Genomic DNA, 19,277 nt, shown 5'->3' with positions numbered 1-19,277 from the left:
TGAGTGTCCGGCCTGGGCAGGAGGGAGAAGTGCCCTGAGAAGCGCTGCGCTTTGTTTCGCGTTCAAACAGGATGCTCAAGATCCAGCGGGACCCACCCTGCCAGCCCTCCTCCCTGCCTCCCCAAGTCCACGCAGACAGAGAGGAGAGAGGAGGGTGTAGGGGTATAGTGTGCGTTGAAAAAAAACGCAGAAGGGAGAGAAAGTGGGCTCAGAGAGGAAAAAGGCAGGATTATATCCTCGGGTACCTTCGCGAGGCTGCAGGACTGGAGGGGGATACTGCAAACAAAGCAGCGCAATGAATATTATCCACCCCGGCATGGGGAAGGCCTACTCTGTGTGTGGAACTGAAATAGGCGGCCTTTTTAAAAGGAAGAGAAACAAATTTGCAGCATCTTGGGGCGTGTCATCTTGGAGTGTTCTTCCTGTGCCTGCTCTCCACGGCAGCAGATTTCCGTCCCAGTCTGCTCCCTCCAGGGTAGTGTGGATGCCTGGTTAGGTCACTGGGGTAGGCGGCAGAGAGGCAGCATAGCTACAGGTTCAAAATGTGGACTCTGGCGCCACACTCTCTGGTTTTGTAACCTGGCTCTGCCACTGGGACTCAGTTTCCTCATTTGTAAAATGGGATAATAGTAGTGTCAACTGTAGGATTGTTCTTAGATCGGTTTATACATGAGAAGACTGCCTGGCACCTGGTAAGAGTTCTGCAGTGTTGGCTTTCATTGTTGTTGTAATTAAATATCTGTGTTTAGAAGATATTCTATAAATGTTAACTGCTGTAAGAAAGATCAAAATATCAAATGCTTCCTGAACCCTCACGTGTCCATGATGCTATGCTCTATGCTTATTTTTGGTACTGGATTGAGTATATGTTTTCTGCCCAGGAACTTACTTTCCCCAGTGGACACACGGATTTAGACATACACAAAGAACTGAAGAATAAAATGGGAGTAAGGCACGAAAAAATACTACATCTTAGCATAAGAAGTCAACCAAAATTTGTGCTGACTGTTTTAACAAAGTAGTAATCTCATTTCTTACCGGTAGGGTTTTAAAGTTGGTTAATAGGTCAATTTGTAGCTGTTAAGCTGTCATATACCTACCTGGAAGGAAGTCTCTGTTGGACTATCACAAGGATCATTCTTATCCTCGGGTACCTTTTCCATAATATTTTATTAATCATTATAATAAATAATAAATATTTCATGTTATCTTGGTGAATAGTTTTATGTAATAATTTTTATTATCATGGTAAATAATTAAAATATGTAATGTATGCTGTTTTAATAAATATATTTATAACAATGTTTTATTTCTATAATAAGATATTGAGAGATATACCAGTTATTATGTCATTTCATCATCCCAAGAATCCTGTTACAAAATATTTGCTATCCCATTTGACAGGTTAGAAAAGTGAGACATAGATTGAAGTTGCCCAAGTCCACACAGTTAATAAACTGTAGAGCTTGTATTTAAGCCTAGGACTATTTGAATCCAAACTTATTCTTAATGACAGGTAATTCAAAGCTAATAATTTGGATAATCAGAAAGATCTCAAAGGAAAGAGAGCTAAGGACTGAAACTAACATGATTAAATAAAATGGGGAGAGATGGAAATTTCTGAATGTACCTTCATAAAACTAGCTATTTGAGTCTGAATTGGAGAAACTATGGCTTACTAACAGTTTATGTGGAATACACTTAGGTTGACTTTTTTTTTTTTAATTTGAGTTTCATATGAGCCAACAAATTGTAACATGGCTGCCGATGAAAGCTAGTTGCTGTGGTTGCAGCAACAGAAGTAATATCTGCCGAAATACAACCATATAGGAATTAGTAAATAGAACACTAAGAGAGCATTCATGACAGTGAAGGGTCTGGAAAATATATTGGTTTCTAAAAATCTCAACAATGAGGAATCATAGTGGTTTTTTTTTCTAGAAAGCAGTAATAATTATAATAATAATACCTACTTCTTTTAAAATTCTTTATATATATATATATATATATATATATATATATATATATTTATTTATTTATTTATTTGGCTGTGCCGGGTCTTAGTTGCAGCACGTGGAATCTTCCTTGCAGCATGCAGGATCTTTAGTTGCGGCATGCGAGCTCTTTGTTGCAGCATGTGGGCTCTTAGTTGCAGCATGCTGGATCTAGTTCCCTGACCAGGGATCGAACCCAGACCCCCTGCATTGGCAGCGTGGAGTCTTAGCCACTGGACCACCAGGCAAGTCCCAATAATACCTAATTCTGATAAAACAGTTCCTTTGACCCAGGCATATTTATACATATTAACTCTTTTACTGCTTACAACAACTTCATAAATAGTCCTATTATTATTCCCATTTTATGGATGAGGAAAATTTGTTAGCAGCATAGAAAACTAATAGTAGCCCTCTACCTTGTGATTTAGCTTCTGCCACAGTCATGTGAAAGACGTATGTGCAGTGAACAGAGTTTTTACTTTAACATATGGTTAAATCTGAAAGAGGATTAATGATAGATAAGTCATATCTCTTTTCCCAGCCCTTTCCGGATGCAATATAATTAACCCCTCCTTTTCAAGAATAGCATGTAGAGTGTTAGTTGTTAAAAAGAAGTGCATCCACACTTGAGCTAACTCCTTGTTTTCTTTGACAAGTGGATGCCTCTGACAGCTATTTGGTCTACCAGCCAGTTATGCCCAGGTATGTGCCATAACTAGGGAGGCTCACAAAGTCATGAGATTGTCCATCAGTGGGAAACACAGGAAATTGCAGGTTAGGTGTATACAAATTATGGGCTGGATTTAAAGGCTGAACAGTCCTGACACAGGTAGATATACAGAAAATAGTATGAACTCTCTAGCTGTGATGGTTTTGTCATTTGTTACTTGGCATCTCTATTTAAAAATTTTGCAATTTGTACTTTCAGCAGCAACAAGCTAAAAAACAAAAACAACACCACCACAAAACCAAGCCAAAAACCTGAAAGAGCACATTTAATGAAAAATAAAGTACTGAATGTTCATTTATCAAGGTAGTTGATGACAAATATAAAATTTGCATAAAATGGTTGACATCAGGGGTTTTAGTGATATCACTAAACATATAAAAAGCAAAGACACACAGCTGCTGAAGAAGCAAAGCACCTACTTCAATGTTAGATGTTATTTTTAACTGGATTATGCCCAAAGCAAACAATTAAACATGTGCAGCTGTGGAAAGGTATGTTTACACATCACTCTTTGAAGTGTGACTTTTCATTTAGATCAGATGTCTGTTCTTCTAAATTAATTTCAATCATTTTCAGTTTCAAGATTTCTTGTGCACGTACAAAGCAACGTTAGAGTGTTGGCGCCATTAGCAATAAGAATTTGGTGAACAGTTAAATAATTCCAGTTTTATGTTAGGATCATCAGATATTTCAAACAGGAAATCAGCTAATTCTGGTTAATGATTCAATTCTTTTTCCATCTGACAATTCATGAAATCAAAGTAAAACTTCCAGAGGTTCATCTGCTGAAGGTGAAACACTTGATATCATTGTGAGTATTGTAATAAATTCAGTTAAAAATCCAACATTGAAGATGAAATTCTTTGTTGCTGTGGTGATATGAATATAAATTTTATCAGAGCATAGCACCATGGTAAAAACTGTGCTCTAATCATGCTCTCTATGGAGCAGAAATGTACTTGGAATTGATTTTGGTGCACACACAACTCCTAACTGCATCCAAACAAATTTCAATATTGTAGTAATTGAAATAGAAGCTGATAGTGGTTACATTTGAACAGAGAGTAACTGAATTACAATTTTTGTGTGTGTGTATGTGTGATGAAGCTGACCTTAGACAGCAAACAAAAACTGCAGCATGACAGTATGTACTTTCTCTTTGTCATGCATCATCATTTGAATCTTATAAATGTTTGAGCATTTATCTATCTATCTATCTATTTATTTATTTATTTGGCTGCGTTGGGTCTTTGTTGCTGCACGCGGGCTTTCTCTAATTGCACTGAGCGGGGGCTACTCTTCGTTGTGGTGCACGGGCTTCTCATTGCAGTGTCTTCTCTTGTGGAGCGCGGGCTCTAGGCGCGCAGGCTTCAGTAGTTGTGGCACACAGGCTCAGTAGCTGTGGCTCGTGGGCTCTAGAGAGCAGGCTCAGTAGTTGTGGCGCATGGGCTTAATTGCTCCGCGGCATGTGGGATCCTCCTGGACCAGGGCTCGAACCCGTGTCCCCTGCAATGGCAGGCGGATTCTTAACCACTGTGCCACCAGGGAAGCCCCAATGTTTGAGCTTTTTGAAGAATTGCTTGGAAAATCAACTTAAATGTCAACCATGGGGAAGAAATCCTCCAAATTTTGATTGCATTTTGTTCAAAATCATTTGGAAATATTTAATCAAATTATTCAATAAAGGGAACAACCACACCTTTAGCTTTTAAAGTTTATGCAATGATTAAAAACAAAGTTTGTAAACAGGGAGATATTAATATTTATCCTTACAAAAGCAAGGAAAGAAGTGAACAAATTAGTTAATAAGTGCTCAAACAGTGGAATAGCTCAACATGTGGAAAAAAAATCTTTTGAAAAGATTTTATTTTCAATTTGATAAGTTTTTATTCTATTCTGGAATGCATTGAAATTAAAAGGACCTGTGATTTTCATAATCTAAATTAGATTAAATGTTTAGAAGAATTATAAAAAGAACACCCTTTAAAAGGAATTTATTTTGTAAAAGATATTTGCTGAAGAAAGTACTCTGGGATAAAAAAAGTACCTGTGAAATATTTGGGTTGAAATATTTACAGATCTCAATTTAAAAATTAAAATTTGAAAATAAGCTCTGTTTGGCAGACTTTGCTCAGAGCTGCCTGTGGAGTGCTCAGCACCAGTAGAGAGTGTAGTTTCTTGAATAAAAATACTACAGTCAGGGACTTCTCTGGTGGTCCAGTGGTTGAGAGCCTGCCTTCCATTGCAGGGGACGCGGGTTCGATCCCTGGTCAAGGAACTAAGGTCCCACATGCCACGGGACAACTAAGCCTGCGTGCTACAACTACTGAGCCAGTGCACTCTAGAGCCCGAGCGCCACAACTAGAGAGAAGCCCACATGCCACAACGAAGAGCCCACGTGCCACAACTAAGATCCGACGAAGCCAAATAAATAAATATTTAAAAAAATACTACAGTCAAAGAGATCAATGAAGCTGTCATGAATTTCAAATTTATTAACCATAAAATTCAACTATGAAGAGTGCTGCAGGCAATTTTATAAGAAAAGTAAAAATAATAAATCCTTATTTTAAAATTCTTTACAAAAACACCCGTGACATGGTATTATAGACAGATAAAGCTAAGAAATTGATTAAATACGTAAATATGTACCAAGGGTAATTATTTCACCTTTATTATTTTTAATGTTTAGATAATTATTATAAGGACTTGAAAAGTTTTGTCTTAATATACTCAAATACATTATTTTAACATTTTAAGAAAGAATTTTATTTTTGAAAATAATTTTTAGTGAAGTAATGTATAAATTCTCCAATAATATAACACACAATTTTGTTGGTCACTTAATGTTTCAAAATATTATGTAATTTTAATTTCTTGTCTTAAGTTTTTACTTTGATGCAATTTCAAACTTATAGGAAAGTTGCAAGCCTATTACAAGGGACTCCAGTATTCCTTCACCAGTTTCCATTTTGCTCCAATTACTTTATTTTATTTATTTATTCATTTTGGCTGCACGGGTCTTAGTTGTGGCACGCGGGGTCTTCTTTGTGGCATGCAGGATCTTTAGTTGTGACATGTGGACTTCTTAGTTGAGGCATGCATGTGGCATCTAGTTCCCCTGACCGGGGTTTGAACCCAGGCCCCCTGTATTGGGAGTGTGGACTCTTACCCACTGGACCACCAGGGAAGTCCCTTGCTCCATTTACTTTAACATTTTCCCTTCTCTCTTATTCTCTCTCATATCAACATGTTTATGTGTACAAAATCTTTTTTTCTGAACCATTTCAGTGTAAGTTCAAGACATCATGTCCCTTTTCTACTAAATCATTTCATGTGAATTTTCTGAAAATAAGGATATTGAATTTAGGAAACTTAACATTACTATAGCACTATTATTTAACCCATAGCTCACATTCAAATTTCATCTCTTGGATCAGTAATATCTCTTATAGCTACTTTTTTTCTGGTCCAGGATCCAATCCAGTTATCACTGTAGCAGTAGTTGTCAGGTCTTATTGGCATCCTTTAAGCTGAAAGAGTTCTTCAGTTTTACTTTGTCTTACTTAACCTTGACATTTCTTAAGAGAACAAGCCAGTTGTTTTGTAGAATGCTTCTCAATCTGGGTGTGATTAATTTTAGGCCATGCATTTTTGGCAGGGATAAAGTGATATGTCCTTCTCAGTGCATCACATCTGGAGGCACACGGTGTCAGTTTGCCCCAATGTTAATGATGTTGACATAGATCAGTTGGATGAGGTGGTGTCCACCAGCTCTCTCCCTTGAAATGTGGAGATATATTTTGTGACAATTATTTGGACATCATGTAATTTTTACCCACTATATTTAACGTCAGTTGATTTTATCAATTGTCCTAGATATGACCAATGGGAGCTCCTTCAAGCTGGCTCCATGTTCTTTTGATATGATCTCTTATTCTTTATGTATTTCTTTAATTTTCAGCACAAGGTATTATAGGAGCATCTTGTGCTCTTATTGCTCCAAGCCTGGAATCAGCCTTTTCTCCAGGCAGCCCTGGCTTTTTAGTAAAGAATCGTATTTGTAAACCAAGATCTGAGAACTAGGTGTGCTGATTGTTATAATACATGTGTGTTATTGCTTAGAGGCCCTCTCAGTGGTAGTGCTAACACACACACACACACACACACACACACACAAACATTGACATATACAAACGTCTCTCTCTCTGTATGTATGTATATAGAACCATGAATTTATGCTGGTACTTCCAGTTCAATCCAATCCCACAGATACATTCTAGTCTTCTCCCTCACCATATCTACAATATGTAATTACTCACTTGCCTATGCTTAGCATACACAAAAAATAGCTTCAGAATTGCTCAGCCATACCACTGTGAAAAGCAAACTTACTAGAGTTTAATATATATTAACAGTTTTGCAAGGTAAAAAGTTACATACAGTGAAGTATAGAATCTTAAGTGTACAATGAGATGGGATTTTTCAAATGGATATACCAGTGTATCATACCCTTATCAAGATAAAGAGCATTTCTATTATTCCAGTGAATTCCTTCTTGCCCCTTTAAGTCCCTCCTGCAGCACACATACTCAAAGGTTGATTTTTTTCTTTCTGATTTTTTAAAACCACCTTAATTTAGTTTTACTTAATTTATCTATTGATTGATTTGCCTGAGCCATGCAGCTTTCAGGATTGAACCCTTGCCCACCACAGTGAAACATGGAGTCTTAACCACTGGACTGCCAGGGAATTTCCAGTTTTACCTGGGACTTTACCTGTCTTAGAACTTCATACACAGGTCATGAAGATATTCTTGTAGATCCTTCTAGAAGTTTTGCAGTTTTAGGGTTTATTGTTAGGTCTATGATCTGTAACAAATTAATTTTTGTGAATGGTGAGATAGGAGTCAAGGGTCATTTCTCCCTCATACCTATAGTTGTTTCAGTACCATATGTTGAAAAGACATTCAATTTGTTCATGGGCACCAAACAATAAAATTGTTTGGTGCCCATGCTGAATATTAATTTGTAAGTATATTTATGGACTCTATTTTGTCCATTGATATTTCTCTAGCTTTATGCTATTATCCCACTGTCTTGCTTATTGTAGCTTTACAGTAAGTCTTGATATGAGGTAGTGTAGGTCCTCCAACTTTGTCATCTTTTTTTAAAAAATTAATTAATTTATTTATTTGTTTTGGCTGTTTTGGGTCTTCGTTTCTGTGCGAGGGCTTTCTCTAGTTGTGGCGAGCGGGGGCCACTCTTCATCGCGGTGCGTGGGCCTCTCACTGTCGTGGTCTCTCTTGTTGCGGAGCACAGGCTCCAAATGCGCAGGCTTAGTAGTTGTGGCTCACGGGCCTAGTTGCTCTGTGGCTTGTGGGATCTTCCCAGACCAGGGCTTGAACCCATGTCCCCTGCATTGGCAGGCAGATTCTCATCCACTGCACCACCAGGGAAGCCCCAACTTTGTCATCTTTTTAAAAATTGTTTTGGGGGAATTCCCTGGTGGTCCAGTGATTAAGATTCAGCCCTTTCACTGCTGAGGGCCTGGGTTCAATTCTTGGCTGGGGAACTAAGATCCCACAAGGTGTGGCTAAACAAAGACCAAACAGGAAAAAAAAAAAAGGTTGTTTTGGTTATACTAGTTCCATTTTCATTTTCCATATACATTTAGAATTACCTTATCAGAGTCCATAAAAATGCCTGTAGGAATTATAACTCAGATTATTGTGAATCTATAGATCCATTTGTGGAGAATTAACATTTTTAACAATATTAATTTTTCCAGTTCATGAACATGACATATTCCTCCATTTATTTAGGTCTTTAATTTTTATCTCAGCATATTTTGTAGTTTTGAGTATAGAGGTCTTGCATGTTTTTGCTAAACGTGTTTCTAAATACTTTATATTTTTGGATGCAGTTGTAAATTGAATTGTTTTTCATTTTCAATTGTTTGCTGCTAGTGTGTAGAAATGCTACATTATAGATTTTTTTTTTTTTTTTTTGTGGTATGCGGGCCTCCCTCTGCCGTGGCCTCTCCCGCTGCGGAGCACAGGCTCCGGACGCGCAGGCTCTGCGGGCATGGCTCACGGGCCCAGCCGCTCCGCGGCATGTGGGATCCTCCCAGACCGGGGCGCGAACCCGGTTCCCCCGCATCGGCAGGCGGACGCGCAACCACTGCGCCACCAGGGAAGCCCCTATAGATTTTTTTTAAGTTGATTTTTTTTTAAACCTATGATTTTGATGAAATCACGTATTAGTTCTATTATAGTTTTGTTAGATTCTTAAGGATTTCCAACTTAACATTTATGATATCTGTGATTGGAGACAGTTTTAGTTTTTTTTTCTTCTTTTCAAATCTTTTTGCCTTTTATTTCACTTACTTGGCTTATTGCAGTGGCTGGATGAGTATATAGTTTTTTTTTTTTGATGATTTACACTTTATTACATATTTTCCCCTAAAGAATTTGAATATGCTTTATACTGTTTTTAGAGAATTCTGAGAATCTTTATGTGAATTATCTATTGGTAGATATTTTTATGTTATACCTACTTTTATTCACTGACAATTTAAAAAGACACTGACAATTTAAAAAATCCAAGTTAGATAGATACACATCTTTAGTTCTCATTTATCTTTCTTTTTAATTATTTTAGCATGATTTTGCTGCCTTGATATTGAGGCAGAGTCCATTCTCCACTCCCCTAACCCCCCCAACCCCACAACTATTTCTATTTCCAAGTTAAGTATGGTCATGTGACTAAATTTTCTCTAAAAATATGTGAATGGAAGTGATGTGTGCCACTTCTCGACCTAGTCTAGGGTATGTCCCACTACAGTTTCTTCTGCCTGTTAGCCAGATGCAATCTTAATGTGACAGTGACCTGACTTTAATCATATGATAAAGACCAGGCACTATGGTTTCTTCTTTATGTCTTTGGATGTAGAATATCTTTTTTTGGTAGATTCCAGTCTTTTTTTAATCCATGGTTGTTCAGCAGTTAGTTGTGATTTTGGTGTGCTTGTGAGAGGAGGTGAGCTCAAGGTCCTCCTACTCTGCCATCTCATCTCCCTCCTAGGCTCAAGACCAGGCACTAAGGAATGGTGGAGGAACATGAAGGAAGGATCCTGGGTTTCTGAATGACCATATGGAGCAAAGCAGCATTTTGACCTGGACTGCTCCTTTCAGACTATCAGATGAGAGAAATACACTTTTGTCTTCTTAAAACTACTTAATTATTGTTAATTCTCTTTATTTCAGCAGCCTAGCCTAAATAACAGTTAGAGAAGGAATAGGTCCAGATGGTTTCTCAAGTTCACAGGTTCAAGTTAGTCCATTTAGAGTATATAGTTTTTTGATAGAACTTGTGTAAAATTGATATTATTACCTCCATTTTTCCAATGAATAGTCTACCATCATTCATATCATTGTTCTCTTTTTAGTAATATGTCTCTTTTTTTCTTAATGCTTTCAAGATTTTTTTTAATCTTTGATTTTCAGCTGTTTGATTATGATGTGCCTAAATGTATTTTTCTTTGTGTTTATCCTGCTGGGAGTTTGCTGAGCTTTTTGGACCTGTGTGCTGTTTTTCATAAAATTTGGTAACATTTGGCCATTATTTCTAAGTAGTTTTTCTTCCTGTTCTTATATTCCCTTCTTCTGGGATCTAATTGCAAGTATGTTGGTCTTGTTGACATTGTCTTATACATTTCTGAGGTTTTGTTCATCTTTTTTCAATCTTTCTCTCTCTCTCTCTCTCTTTTTTTTTTTTTTTGACCATGCTGTGTGGCTTGTGGGATCTTAGTTCCCTGACCAGGGATTGAACCTGGGCCCTGACAGTGAAAGTGCCAAGTCCTAACCACTGGACCACCAGGGAATTCCCTTTTTTTTTTTCTTTTTATATTGGATAATTCCTATGGACCTATTTTCAAATTCATTGACCCTTTCTTCAAACTCCATACTGTGATTCTTCAAACCAATAAGACTGGGACTTTCTGCTTAAATTCTAGCTGACTTCTGTCTGTGTGGACTAGGAAATATCCTCAGGCAAAAAAGCTATATAAACACAAATTTTATCCAACTTAGTTCTCTTTCAAAGATTGTCCAGTTTCTACTGCTTTTGATTGATCTCCAGAGCCTTCAAATGGCTGTTTTAAAATATTTTTTGCAACATTATCTGCAGAAAATACAAGCTACTTTGTCAATATCAGATATGGAAACAGTAATACAAATATTATTCCCAAATTTACCTAAAAAAAGAAAAACATGTCATAGATATAAATATATATATAACTGCAAAACAATCAGTAGAATAGAAAGTTGTAAAAATAAATAAATTTAAAAAATTTTAGTAAATATTTGGGGGAGTTCCCTGGCAGTCCAGTAGTTAGGACTTGGTGCTTTCACTGCTGTGGCCCCGGGTTCAATCCCTGGTTGGGGAACTAAGATCCTGCATGTCACACGGCACAGCCAAAAAAAAGAAGAAAAAAAAATTGGGTTACAGCTGAAAAACTTACCTGAAAATATTCCATGTGTTAACCCGAGCCTGTTTGTGCATCACTAGAATGTAGCACATGCCACATGCAGTTCACCTCCTGAGTCAACAGCCCCTGAGTGGCTCTATTTGCTATTTAATGAGCGGGGTGTATGGTTGGGTATTTGAGTGTTGTGGCAGCATCAAATTGTGCTATCAAGGTTTCTAAAGGCATGCCCTTCATTTCTGTACTTATCTCATGGCAGTTCAGCCACAAACATCTTACAGACTGGCACCAGTCCATGAAATGTACTATGCAGAGCACTGATACACAAAACTTCCCCCAGCTCTCTGGGTGGGATTTCTCCCCTGCCTCACTTCCAGTTTTATTTTTCACCCTTTCTGCTCTGCTCTGTCCTCAGGAGGCTGACATGTATCTCTTGCCTTCTGGCTTCCTGTTGCATCTGACCAATGGAGACAACCAGAAGGAGACAGAAGGGGAGAATAGTCAGGTTGATGTGTTTGGTCCTGTAGCCCTTTCTTAATGGGTCACTGGAGATTGGTTGTGTTTCTGTCCCTCTACTAAAGGCCACAGATCCAGTCAGGTAGCCATCTCATTACGGCTACCTTCTTTCGGTTCTGGTATCTACTCTGTTCCCTTGTCCTCCAGGCCTTTGTTATTAGCATGATATTGCATTTTCCTGCCCACACAACTTTGTTGACTATCCTCAAATGATGTGTGTGCCACCTCTTTGCTGTCAGGACTCTGACTAAGACCCCCTCAGGTAAGATGTGTGTGGGTTGTAGTAGTAAGCAATTTGCAAAGATCCAAGGAGCCTTCTAGGAGAATTAGATTGGAGACTCAAATACCCTCTGTTTTACAGATAATGTTAATAGACCATCTCTGATGAATTGAGATGGCTTAGACTGAGGGTCAGCTGGTGGTTAGGGACATTCAGTATGAGGGAGGGAAGCAAGGACAAGAAAAGGGCTGGCTTGGAGCATAGCACGTGGCCAAGGCGGCAGGTTCCTCCTGATGCAGCCTCCCTGGCACTGTGGACGTACCTCTGAACAACAGCCATGTCTATTCAGAACAAGCCAGGTAACTAGTCGTGTTGTGTAGTGAGTATTGCTGATCTTAACATGTCTTTCTATTTTTCCATACTCTACCTTGAGAAACACCTGTCAGACCAGTGGCATAGCCATGGATTGGTATCCAGGTCCCCTTCTTCAAGGCCAGCACAGATACCATGAGACACCACGGTTCTCACAGTAATGAGGAAGAATTGTATCGCGCTATCAAACCACCCACTTTTCGTAGATACCCCCTCAGCAGCAACTGCTGCAAATCCTGACATCCATCAGTGGATGGACTCCTCAGAGTTTCCAGTTTTCTTCCATCATGAGGATGGTAAAAACAGGACTGACCTCTTGGGCTGAGTAAGACTCCTTGGGTTTTTTTCCCTTGGCATTGGAGGTGAGACAACCCTGAAGAGAGAGGCAATACTTTTTCACAATAAAGTAGTAAGATGCATAGTTACTTAATTTGAATATTTTAAAAAGATATCCTTATTTTATATTGCATGTTGGTAAAGAGGGGCATATCAGTCACAAGAATAGCTAAGAGACATATTTAAAACTGCAGGCTGCAGAGACAACAATAGCACTAGAACTATGTTATGTTCTCCATGTTATGTCCATGTTATGTTCTCTATAAGTACTGGTGCCTTTAGGGCAGAAAATTTGGTTGAGAACATATTTACTAAGTGGATAAAATCTTCATTTCATTTGTATAAGTCTTCTTCCTAAAGAAGGTAGAATTTTAGAATGTCTTATTTTTTATGGTATCAACTTGGGCTTGGTTAGATGATGAGACCGATGATGAGGATGTTTGCGGGGAGAGAGGAACACAGAGAACCAAATTTAACTGGTTAAATTTACCAGAAGTTATTGTTTTTGTGATCTGTTTTTATTCTGTTGGGGCCAGTGTGTTGATTTTGAAGTCTTTATCTGCCCTTGGAGATTTCAATGATGAGCACATTTTAAGAACTCTTAGAAAAAAACCACCCTCAATAGCTCTTTAAATGCAATCACCTGTTGGCAAGTGGTCAAGACATAATTCATAATGAAACATTTGTTGTTTCGGATTAGTCCATATCCATCAAGCAAAAGCTTGTCTAGTAGTCAGTTGCCTTTTCCAGAGGTCCTGTTAGGGAGACTTGCTGTATGTATTCTTTTTTTTTTTTTTTTTTTAATTTATTTGTTTTTATTTTTGGCTGTGTTCGGTCTTCGTTGCTGTGCGCGGGCTTGCTCTAGTTGCAGCGAGCGGGGACTATTCTTCGTTGTAGCGCACGGGTTTCTCATCGTCGTGGCTTCTCTCATTGCAGAGCACGGGCTCTAGGCGCACAGGCTTCAGTACTTGTGGCACTTGGGCTCCGTAGTTGTGGCTCACGGGCTCTAGAGCGCAGGCTCAGTAGTCGTGGAGCACAGGCTTAGTTGCTCCACGGCATGTGGGATCTTCCTGGACCAGGGCTCGAACCCGTGTCCCCTGCATTGGCAGGCAGATTCTTAACCACTGTGCCACCAGGGAAGCCCTGTATGTATTCTTTTAATATGATTCATATCAAAGGTTAAGTTCTGTGATCCTTGCTGGGGTCATATGGTCAAGCTTATGCTGGGTTCAGTATTTTTCTTTCTTCACCCAACAACAGAGGCTACAAGGCCATGGACTTTTTCTCTGTCCTATGTCAGGACTAACCTTGTCTTTCTTCCTTCATTCCTATTGTTCTTCTTTTCTATTTCCTATCACTTTATTCATGCACTTCCTGCCTGGGTGAGGAGGCAATGGAAGAATTCCACTTAATTTCTTTATGTGAAAATTTTAGGTGACAAGCAAAGAGTGTATAGTCTGGCAGGGAAGATACCTAATTAGAGATGACCATGCTTGAGACGGATGCTCAAATTAATGTGAGCACACAGTGTTATGGGGCGTATGGGAGAAAGGTCATCTTGAGAAGGTCTTAGAAAGTTTTCTTTCTTTTATTTTTGGCCCAAGGTGCAGCTTGTGGGACCTAGTTCCCTGACCAGGGATTGAACCCGGGCCTTGGTAGTGAGAAGGCAGAGTCCTAACCACTGGGCTGCTAGGGAATTCCCAGAGAAAGTTTTCTATATTAGAAGATATATAAGGATTTCCCTGGTGGTCCAGTGGGTAAGACTCCATGCTTCCAATGCAGGGGGCCTGGTTTCAATCCCTGGTCAGGGAACTAGATCCCGCATGCATGCCACAACTAAGAAGTCTGCATGACGCAACTAAAAAAAAAAAAAAAAAAAATCCCGCATGCTGCAACTAAGACCTGGTGCAGCCAAAAAAAAAAAAAAAAAAAAATTTAAAAAAAATATATTTTTTTTTTAAAGAGAAGAAGGGCTTCCCTGGTGGCGCAGTGGTTGAGAGTCCTCCTGCCGATGCAGGGGACACAGGTTTGTGCCCCGGTCCGGGAAGGTCCCACTTGCTGCAGAGTGGCTGGGCCCGTGAGCCATGGCCGCTGAGCCTGCGCGTCCAGAGCCTGTGCTCCGCATAGGGGAGAGGCCACAACAGTGAGAGGCCCGCGTACCGCAAAAAAAAAAAAAAAGAGAAGAAGATATGTAAAGAAGTACAGAAGCATGAGCTGAAAGATAAACAGGGCCTAAATCATGAAATAATTTGAATGACATATTAAGGAATTCAGTCTTTAATCTGAATCATGGGGAGCCATAGAATATTTTTAAGTGGCATGTTAAGGTTTATGTCTTTGAAAGCTCTCTCTAGTAGCGTTATGGAAGATGAACTGTAGATAGAAGATCTAATGGGACCCAATGGAAGCAGAACGGGTGAGAAATTGTAAGGGCCTGGAAGTGGGGGCAATGAATTTGTATAAGAGGAGACAGAGACAAGAGACATTTCAGGACTTAGACTCCACAGAACTTGGGTTGGCTTGGAATAGGATGGACAGATGAAATAGGGATTGGGTGATGGATAGTAGTGTCACTGGTCAAAAGAAGGAGTATAAGAATAGAAGCAAGTTAGTTGGGGGGAGTGGGTAAGAGATTCTGAGTTTAGTTTTGAACATATTGGATTTGAGGTGTCTATGGGGAGATAATATTAGATGGGTAAGCATGGAATAAGAAGAAAGATTTTTGTTTTTTTTCTTTTTACAACTGGTAATATTCAGTAATTTTCAGTCCAGTATATTTTTTCAATCATATTCCCACTGTTATAATTTTCTTCTTTCTTGATATTTGGCCACTCATAGATATATTTCTGACTCATTTGCATTTATATTCTGAGTTATTTTTGTATCATCACTATTTTTGATTACAAATATATTTTACCTTGAAATATGCAATTAAAGTTTATTTTATTTGCAGTATTGTTTGATATTTCAGTGCAAAACATTTTTTACATACATATCTCATATTTCTATATACAACACTGATACAAGTAGGTTTTATCAGATGAGGAAACTGAGGCTTAGAGGTACCAGGCAAGTACTTAGGCTTGTGCAGAGAGAGTTCCAAAAAATAAAGCTAGAGAAAGTGGGCCTGCGGAGTAAGCAGAACCAGAAGAAAGTGTCAGAGCTGGGATAAGAAGAAGAAGCTGGGATAGGAAGTTGATGTGGGAGAGTTGGAGGGGTTCCCTCGCAAGCATCAGGAGTAGCAGAATATTGCCCCGGGCTTGACTTCTACCTGTGTGGGACGGTGTGCACCTGGGTCCGTTTCAAGAACCTCTAGGCTATTCACATTCAATCCCATGTATTAACAGAACTTCTAGTATGTCCTTGGCACAAGGTTAGGAACTGGGGATATAAAGATTAAATAAGAGAGTCCTTCTCCCCCCAGGGCTGGGAGTGACATATGTATAAACAACTGACTATACACAACAGTTAAGTTCTAAAATAGAGTGAAGAATAATATACTTTGGGAATAGGGAAGAGAGTAGCTAATATTGTCTAAGAGTTCAGCAAAGAGAAGGAGAAGAAAGGAGTTAATTTGAGCTGAAACTTGAAAAGGCTGGGGAGATATTTACTAGGTAGGAAAGGAGGGCACGGATGTTCCAAGTGCTGGGAAGAACAAAGGCGAAAGCTTGGAAGTATAGGTGTGTATGGAGTGGATATAAGTTGGTGTAAAACATACTACCAAGACTAGACCCCCTCGAGGAAGGAGATGCAGGTGGAAAGGTGGACATCTTATCACCATCTCTATGGAAACTTTTCAAAGGCAGGCCAGGGAGGATGGGCAAGGCGGGGAACTCAGACCACCTCTTTCAGTGGTTGAATCAGCTGGATTTCTGACCCCTGAGCAGCCCATGGCTCTTCAGTGATCTCTATGTCCACTCATCCTAGGAGGAGTGAGAAGATTGAATACAACTGAACCCCCTCCCTTCCTCCTTACCTAGGAGTCTGGACAAGTTTTCAGGCAACTCATTTTCTACAGGTTGTTAGGTCACAGGCACCGTGACCTTGGTGTTTATTGCGGCTTGGAGGGTCCCAGCTCCTTGCAGTAAAGATATTCATGAAAAATTGGGTAGAAGTCAAGTGTTTGTCAACTGTGGGAGAGAGGGCTGCATGAAGAAGACAGGACTCAAGTTCACCTTGAGGTGTAGTCAGGATGAGCAGGTCCACCTGGCAGAGAATGTAGTCTGTGCTCAGGCACAGGTATGGAAATTAATGAGACACATGTTGGTGGGAAATTGTGACAACTGGCTGCCAATGAACAGAGCACTTACGTTCAGGACAAGGCTCATGTCAGCAAGGCTATTTATAAAGCATTTATATCCCACGTGGAAGGACACTGCAAGTTTCTGAGCATTGGATAGGGAAAGTGACGTTTTAGGAAGATTATTCCGATGAATGGGAAGCTTGGAGTCTCTCATTATATAAGTATTATCAACTTCTGGGTTCTTATGAAGTGGAGCCTTTGTATCATTTTCATGCCAAGCAAATTCATTTGACACCAATCAACCTCTTCTTCATGACTGAAGGTTCTGGAGTTTAGGGTAAGCATAGGAATGAGTTAAGGAAAAAATATCTGAAGCCTGCATGCAGTCAGTAGCTGAAATCAGCAGGCATTTTATCATCCCTGTGCCATGGGCAGTGGTTTTTCCCAAGTATTTTTTATCTGTGTTTGCTTCAATCTCAGGGGACAATCTGTTCAGTCACCAAAAGGGATACCTTCAAAGAGTTTTCTTGGATGAGTTCCACTCATGTGGTCAGCTGTGACCTCATCTTACTGCTCCAGGGGCCCTGGTTTGGGACTTGATATCTTGAGTTCCTGCTTGAATAGGGAAGCAGAGAGACCATTCTTTTTCATGCTTCTCATTTTGGAACATGTCAGAAACCACCATTAGCTTGTTAAGTGTTTTTCCCAAAAAAATTTTTTTCATTTTAAAATAATTTAGCCCATTGTCCTGCTTCTTGTCAAGAGCTGGTAGAGACAGCCAACTGCTCATATTCTTTCCACAAACAAACACAAAGTGGGAGGTTTGGGGAGGTGCATGGGTGGGGAGAGTAGGGCTTTTCACTTTGCTGGCACAAGAGCTGGAAGTGTAAGGAAAGAATAGAAATACTCATTCAAAAAAAAAAAAGAAAAAAGAAATACTCATTCAAATTTTCCTAACCTAAATTGAGAACTTGATGTTTCTACCAGTGACCATAATACTCATCTCACAGAAATGTTCACACTTTTCTTTCTTAGCTGTCTTTTCAAATTTGAAACTGTTGGAGCAGGCTCTGTATTCCTTTATTTTATTCATTCTTGAGAGCGAGGCTCCCTGGCAGACTCCCGAAACCCCTTGGAGGAGAAGCCACGTGTCATGGCACATTTCTCCTGCCTGGTGCAGCCAGAAGTGGATGCAAATTCAGTCCCCTCCACTACTGAATTCACATCCTTCTCCTGGAGCACAAGGTCTGGGGCAGATTCAGTTTGAAGAGCAGCTGAGCCGATGGATGGATGGGAGCAGTGTGAAGGGACTGGGGGCAGGTCTTTTGTGCATCCCCAGGAAGTGAGGCTGTGCGCGGGACCAGACCTGCTTCCAGAACAGGCCCCCGCTGCCTGAAACAACTCATTCCCTGAAGAGCCTCTGACTCATGCCTCTAATAGAACTATTATGGTTTCTTGGCTGCAAAGTTGTCCTTTTGAAATGTAGGGTTTTTTTTTTTCTTTTTGCAATTCGAATTCTGAGTCATCTATATAGATTAATTCCCCTGCTTCCTGCTCTCATGGTATTTTCGAAGCTTTCTTCACAATATCCCTTTACTCAACTAGATTTTAATCTCTATGCATGCAAAGGAATGGGTGTCTGCTCTCTTCACGACTGTATGTCCAGTGCCTGGAATGCTAAATGGAGCGTGGAGGCACATGATAATTTGTTGAATGAATGAATGAATGATGTGTTTTTCCACTGTAGCCCTACCAAACAAGAATGGTCTTTAAGAGGCATCAGACCTCCTAAAGCCATAGCAGGTGGACAGTTAAGTAACATGACCCAGAATTTCCCTAGGTTTTTATTTGGGGCACAATTCAACAAGCATGGTCACCTGGTTTCTATGCTACAGTACAGTACAAGTAAATTGGAGACACAGAGGTGGGCTGCTGCTGGAGAAATGTGACTCGGATAGAAAAAGAGGAACAACGTAAAGTGTGACAAAAGGCAGGCTTAACTTTAGCGAAGTGTAGGAGCATGAGGCTACTGAATTCACGGGCAAGTCACCTACAAGCTCACAAGCACTGAGTTCACCCCTCTATTATACTGAAATGAAACCATTGGGTTGGCAGTGAGAATTTTCAGTTATCTGGAAAGTTTACAGTGTGAACTGGTTTATTTCCAAATGACACTGGGCCACGGAGGTATTAGCATGTCTTGGTATGTCAATTGTTTCTTTTAATCCTTTAGAAAATCCACCGCTTATCTTTGACGTGCATAGTAATAAGCAAATCCTGTTCTGTTTCTACTTCACAAAACGTAAGACAAGATGTTCCTCCATCTCCATAGCTTCCTTCTGAGCAGGAGGAGACTCAGAAGGATGTCTTCTTCCT

At 39.7% G+C, this 19,277-nt stretch overlaps 1 non-coding gene across 1 annotated transcript; it reads right to left on the bottom strand.

Moving 5' to 3' along the window:
* Positions 1–10,538: 10,538 nt before the first annotated feature.
* TRNAE-UUC (transfer RNA glutamic acid (anticodon UUC)) lies at positions 10,539–10,610 on the bottom strand. The gene has a single exon. It is a non-coding gene; the product is annotated as a tRNA-Glu (tRNA).
* Positions 10,611–19,277: the final 8,667 nt, after the last annotated feature.

This window comes from Physeter macrocephalus, chromosome 8 (assembly GCF_002837175.3).
Source record: "Physeter macrocephalus isolate SW-GA chromosome 8, ASM283717v5, whole genome shotgun sequence".
In the NCBI taxonomy this organism is placed as follows: domain Eukaryota; kingdom Metazoa; phylum Chordata; class Mammalia; order Artiodactyla; family Physeteridae; genus Physeter; species Physeter macrocephalus.
Note: the sequence above shows the minus strand (reverse complement) of the source record. Positions and strands in the feature narration are given on the sequence as shown.